At 40.9% G+C, this 6,769-nt stretch overlaps 1 long non-coding RNA gene across 1 annotated transcript; it reads left to right on the top strand.

Annotated features, from left to right (window-relative positions):
• The first annotated feature begins 854 nt into the window (after nucleotides 1-854).
• On the top strand, nucleotides 855-6,435 carry LOC148053341 (uncharacterized). Its single transcript, XR_015708768.1, has 3 exons — nucleotides 855-979; nucleotides 4,230-4,414; nucleotides 5,992-6,435. It is a non-coding gene; the product is annotated as an uncharacterized LOC148053341 (long non-coding RNA).
• Nucleotides 6,436-6,769: the final 334 nt, after the last annotated feature.

Below are 6,769 nucleotides of genomic sequence, written 5' to 3'. Positions count from 1 at the left end.
GATGGGGATGTCTCCATTTGCACAGTACAGCAGCCCACTGGCATTTAACTCTGCGCAAAACCAGCTCTTCCACAGAGTGGAGGTTAGGAATATGGACATAAGAATCATGTTTAACAAAGACAGGTGAGCTGCAAAGCTTTAGCAAAGATTCCTTTACACCAGCAAAGCTAAATCTACCTACCACTAGGGCAGGGAAGGGCTTATGGATGTAGTTACGTCTGTTAATCCATGCCAGCAAAGACTTTGAAGCATAGTAAAAGCCTGAAGCTAAAGAGCACAGTATATTTGTGAACGCATTTCCACTGAACATGATGTAAAGAATTATTCTTCCTGTCTAATGCTAACTGAATTAAAGGAGGGATGTTTCGTCCCTTTATTTAAACCATGAATAAAAATAGAATAATAATAAAACCGTGCATAACCCACAAGCTGCAAAAGACATGTTCAGTAAAAATTCTAGTGGCTCCTCCTCATTCTCCTTCTGGAGTCCCTTTCACCTGCCCCAGAGCTACATCTGGAAAAAGAACAGAAGTACAGTGTCCTGAAAGAGTTTGTTTTGCTGAAGTTGGCATGGGAGCACTGGGCAAGGCTTCAAACCCAGGCATCAGCTGAGGATTACATAAGGTCAATTCTCTTCATTGTTTCTGCCGATCTTTAAACTGTTAGTATAGAGTCAGTGTGACTTGACTCCTTTGAATGGAAAACAACACAATGGTTTCATGATGAAAATGGTTGTGCTGATTAGGAAAGCGGTTTTCCGTCACGAAAGCAAATATGTGGCCCCACTTCCATGCAGGTATGGAATGCCATGTGCTTACTTTTCCTTTTTTGTTTTACGCAGGCAAAACAATACTGTCAACTCTTGCTTGCTATGGAGGTTTTTTATGTACAATGTGGACTCAAGAGCTGTTGAAGACTGGGGTTTTGGGAGAGTCATCAAAAGCTGTCTGTCTGTTGTCCTCTGGATTTTGCCTTGCAGGTGACTGACCTTTTAACAGAATTGTATTCATTTCTGTCTTCTCACCAACCTATACAGGCAAATCACCCTTTCCTCCTAGAAGCTGAACAAGATTGTCTTGAATTAACCAAATCTAGCCAAGGAAGCACAGTAAATGGGTGTGGGAGTGTCAGTACAGGGCAAACAGGGATCCATCTCAGCTCCTGTTGTTACTGGCATGCTTTCCATCATCTATAAATCACAATAATCCATGGAGTGATATTCACATGCTATGCTGGAGGAAGGAAAGCATGTTATTAGGTACCTTGTACTGAAAGCAGGTGGGGACGCTGCAAAGGGCATAGATAGTATTGACACTGTATAGGACGCCATATTGTGGCAGGAGCCATGGCAGCTCATGATGGGTGGATGGTCTTACAGCTCTCATCTTCACTGCCTTATTCAATCTGCGCTGCTGCCCTACGTTGGGTTTCAATCGAGATCATCACGGTGCTTCTTCTTCTTTTTTTGACTTATCTTCTGCTGCAATGGGCCTAAGTCTCTTTCTCGTCTCCCATTATTTACAAAATTTGCACAAAAAGTTCAGTATCTTTGCAGCCTATCTGCACCTCAGCCAAGACAGCTTCAAATCAGACAGTGACCACAAAAAATGTTGATGGGGATTAGGCAAGGTGCACACAGTTATAGAGAGCACTCACATAAGCTTGTGTTTCTCTGGGAAGCCAAGCTAAGACTGAAAAGTCCCAAGTGGTCCAGGCTGCTCACAACAGATTTTTTCTTTTTTTTTATTTCTTTGGTTTTTTGTTGGTTTGGGTTTTTTTTAATGATATAGCTGACTAACCTCATTTTCTGCTAAGTTGAAACACTGTGATCAACTGAAAATTAAATTTTTCATTTTTTCTTTTGGGAGATACTTTACCCGGTAAAATCAGATCTGTTTCAAAATCAGAAGTTGAAATTCTGGGAAAATGTAGCCATGAACATGTTTCTTTCTTTTTTTTTTTTTGTAACACAACACTTCAACTTCAGCTGATTGATTCAAATGAAAACTGCTTGTTTGCTTGAAACCATTTACTGATTTAGTTCCAACTTCACAAATAGTTTCCATTCTCCCTGAGTGCACTTTCTGGCAAAGCAATTCCTCGCAGCTCTGTTGGCTCCGCTCTTTTCAATGTCTTCACTCTCAAAAGCAAAGTATATGAGGCTATAACATAAATGGGAGCTACACACAAAGAAGGAACAAAGGTGCATAAAGTTGTGGAGGAGGTAGGGGACCTTGGACTAGTTTTATTTTAAATCCATGCAGACTGGAAATCTTAGGAAGGGTGATTCTTACGTGCCCTCATGAATGGGGCAACAAAAGATTTATGTGAGAATTGAGACAGGCTTTTCCTCCCTGCTTTTGCTACAGTGGTATTCTGCCCAGAATTGACTGGCATTGAGAAATTCCCATGTGCTTCATTTCTGACAGAAACCATAGAGACTTCAGTTTCTCTATCCTGGTCTCCTGCTGCAGCTGAGGAAGCTCGGTGTTGCCAGCAGAGCATCGGCAGCTTCTCAATGGTTTCTTGGTCCAATGCAGCTGGTGCAGCAGGACACTGGGAAGGCCTGGCACTGCAAGCACTGGGGATGTTCTGGGGGAGGTGATGCTGCTCCCCTCCAGCCCCTCCACTACTTCCCAGTATATCCTGTGCTGCCCCAGTACGTGGTGCTGCATCAGGGGACAATGACCACTTCTGGGTTGAAACTCTGAAACTTTCGACTTGTAAGGAGAAAAGTCTTCAGAGGCGAAGCGAGAGACACACTGTATGCCCCATCTTTCAGGGGGAGGAATTACAGCAGCGTAAGTTTTAGCTCTCTTAGTCACGCTTGCACAGACAGTTCAACAACATCTCTGAGAACCTCCGACCCAAAGATCAGCTGAAGCATTCAAATCTCCATGTGACCATTGTTTGGCAAACCTTCCTTCAATTCAATTATAAATTACAGTGCAGGATCAGGAAACGAAAAAATAAACCCCAACCTATTTAGCAAGGAGCCAAGTCTGGTCTTTACATAACAACCATGACTTGCTTTTGGAAAATACTTGAAAGCAAAGGTTGGCCAAATCAAAGACCACAGAACAGCAGGAGTATGTTTTCTTTTGTCCTGTTCACTGTACTGCATAACTTTCTGACCAAATACTGCTAGAACTGGCTCCTGTTGGCATCAACAGGTAATTAACTGACAATGAGTATACGCACTTATGAGATTAATTTCTAATCCTTCAAAAAAGTAGCGCTATTGCCTTGCTTCCAAACAAAGGGTGAGAGAGGTTTAGAGAAAGAAAGTGCAGTGCACTCATTAACTAACAGGATTAGAAATCCAAAGGTACAGACTAGTTTGAACAACCTGCTTTTCACAATATTTGAGTATATAAGCCATGCCAACTAGAAAAACACCCTAAATCATAACCAAGCATTAGATTAAGAAAAATAATGGTATTTCCAAAGAAGCATAGGAGAAAAATGTTCAATAAACATTGATAAAGAGTGCTTGGGAACCAAGAGTAAAACTTGTTGAAAATTTTCTGGTAGAAAACTAGTCTGACAGAAAGCGGTGATTCAGTGAAATCAAAACATTTCACAGGAATGTAAATAACTGTTGGACCCTTTCTCTAAAAATTCATAAACATACATGCAAAGCATCTGATGGACTTGTGTAGAAACAAGGAGTCAAAATGAAACATTCTGACATAGCAATTTCATAAGGCCCTTTTGATATTTTGTGGGCCATTCTGAAATATCATTTTGCCCAAATGGGGCTAAAAATAGAATTTGCAACGTTCACATTTTTCATAGAATGGATGTAATCCTTTGCAAACCCCTCTAATCAAAAGATAGATGACTATGATTGTTAGCAGTCACTGCCACCCCAAGTACTCATTAGGCATTCTGGAAAAAATGTTCCCAGAGATGGAGTGGCACTGAAGAGAGGTTCAAATTCTCAGAATTAACCAGGGGCAAATGGGGAGATGTATCTCCTAGTCAATTGTAAAAAGAATACCTGGGATTATACGGTCAAACAACCAATTAGAAACAGCATGAAATGAAAATACCATGAATTTTGTAACACCACCACAACAGATCACTAGACTATACAGCCAGTCTGTAAGGTAAGCTATATAATATTGTTACTGTGGTTCCAGAACAATTAAGCAGAGTTATTGGAACTAACCTGCGCTCAGACTTCCACTAATTTCACATGTCTTCCTTTGTTTGTACTGTTCCAGGTCATAAGAATTGCTGGATCAAATGACAATGAGACAGTTGTGTCCAAATTTCTGTGTAGTATATACAGATGAGAAATCTGATCTTGAAGACATGGAGAGCTATGTGTCACTGCTGCATGAAAGACTCTTGGGAAACTGCATGCAAAATTCAGATATCTACAACTGGATATGCAGCTACATAAAATGTAACTTTTTTTTGTGCTGTGGCAAGTATTCTACCATTTAATTGCACACATATAATGAAATCTTCACATATTGCTGCAACATCATGTCTGCTTTCATTTCTTAGCCATTCCCTCAGAGGATCAGTTCTGCCCCATTTAGGACCAAAACCTGAGAGCATTCCCTGAATTGTACACGGGGCTGCACGAACAACAGAGACAGTGGTGCAGTCACAAGATTTTGGAATGAGCTTTGCATTGAAGTCCTTTAACCTACAAAATAACTGAAAAGCAGTCATGGTAGCACAGAGTTCAGGCAGGCTGGTTTACCAGGCTTCTAAGCAGACTAGCCATGCATCTATAGCCTGTGTCTCTCTCTCCACCAGTGTAGACGTAGCTTACTATGTCACAGGGAATTCAGAAGTACAAGAATAGCAAAATAGCATGAAAAAATACAAACATAAAGTCATGCTTGACAGGTTGCAGTTCCGTTCAAACAGTATTTATCTCAGTTACCCACACCCTTTGCACATAAGCTATTTTTTTAAGCAATGCTTAATCCATTTCCAGTGTATCTGGGGTGGGCATTTGCTTACATGGGTAAATGTAACACCCGTGTGTGCAGGAGGGCCTTTCCAGGGCGTTACAGATTGTGTCTGCATTAGCATGTAATTCTGTGCAATAGGAGGGGGATCAGTAAATTAAAGCTTCACCTTTTGTTCATAGCCCACCACGATGCAAATCCAACCAAAGCACAGTTAGGGAACACAGAATATTTGTGCAGAAACACGCTATTACTCCAAGCCAAAATGTCAACACGGCCACACTTGCCTTTCCAGAGGGTCTTAGAATCAGCTCTTCAGGGCTTTTGCTGTGAAGGAGATGATATAGAAAAGTCAGTCTTGCCACTGACAAACCTAAATGTAGACACAACCTCTGGCTTTTCTACACACCTCTGCCTTGCAGGTAGCTTCAGTTCTCTGGTAAGAGCATCCAGCCTGTCAGACTCAGGGGTACTTGTTGTTTTTTTTTTTTAATCATGACATATAAACAGTTTTGTGGCAGGTGAGTGAATGTATTTAGAGGCATCTTTCTAGTCACCTGACAAAATTTGGCCCTAAGCTTCTGCATCAAAACATTCTCCACTCTACAGCTCACTGAAAGCAACAGCACGACACCAGGACGTAACACAGCTCTTTGTGTTACAGCAGTTATAATCAAACTATTGTTCTTCATGCTTTAATGGAGTTCCTATAAAAGGAGATTTGACAAAGAGGGTTAAGACTAGGTTTCTAAAACTGAAGTATGTACCTAATCTGTCTGGGAAAATTCTTAATTCACTTTGCACATTTTCGGAGCTGTCTCCGACCTTAATGTCAGAGCAGCATGCAGAGTCTGGAAGTATGTATGGCTCTACTTATAAAAAAACACAGAAAAGTTTATATTTAAAACTGTCTGTTTATATGCTAAATATATATACAAAGGTATAGTGTATATTGTGTGTACGTGTATATGTATATAAAAACATACACACCTACCTAGCACTGTATGTATATAGTTATAAAACAACATTAGTGAATAATGAAGTTCCCACTTTTCAGGACATCATTGTAAAAATTTCAAAGCCAGGCTTCAAGAGCTCTGCCGGACCTTTCTACCAAGAATATGAAGACAAATGGGCATTGACCACTTCCACATCACCAAGAAACAGGATCCTCTTTTCAGCTGACATTAAGCCATCAAAGCTCTATTACGGAACCCGTGGGACTACAGCAGTGTTCACCAGCTGAGGTGCTGCCTTCTGATTCTCTCTTAGTTACTCCAGCTTTACATTATTTGACCTAGCTGTCTGTCTGTGGTATCACTCTTGGTCTCTGTCAGTGCTGGGGGAGCCTTCAAAGATAAAATATTACTGAGCACCAAGACAATTCATATTGCAACCGAGGGCTGCCTCCAGTAACAGGTACAGGCTACATTTGTACTGGACAGTGACATATTGACATGTCCTTTAGGTGCTGCAGTACCTAGCTTTTAGGTGCCTGCTTTGCAGTGCAGAGTTCAATGTTAGACTCCTAAACTCATTGGACAGTATAGGTAGACAAACGGCTGCTTCAAAATGGCATTCAAGGCAGTCAGCAGAGGAGTTCCCTAGAGTCTCCTAGGAGTTTCTTAGTTTCATTAAGTTTTGCTCAATGAACTGCTACCTAGAATCAACTAATAGGAAAGGGTGAAAACCAAACTACTAAACTACAAACTAGTGGTGATACTAAGCTAATGTAATTAAAAGTGGGTTAGGGCACTGGTCCTCATTTGGCTGTATTTTTTTAAGAAAGCCACAACTGTCTTAGGAAAGTGTTCATTCACATGTTGGTGTGCAAG

This window comes from Nipponia nippon, unplaced genomic scaffold (assembly GCF_047370975.1).
Source record: "Nipponia nippon isolate SJK-2023a ecotype South Korea unplaced genomic scaffold, ASM4737097v1 scaffold_4, whole genome shotgun sequence".
Taxonomy (NCBI): Eukaryota; Metazoa; Chordata; class Aves; order Pelecaniformes; family Threskiornithidae; genus Nipponia; species Nipponia nippon.
This window is presented reverse-complemented; position numbering and strand designations above follow the sequence as displayed.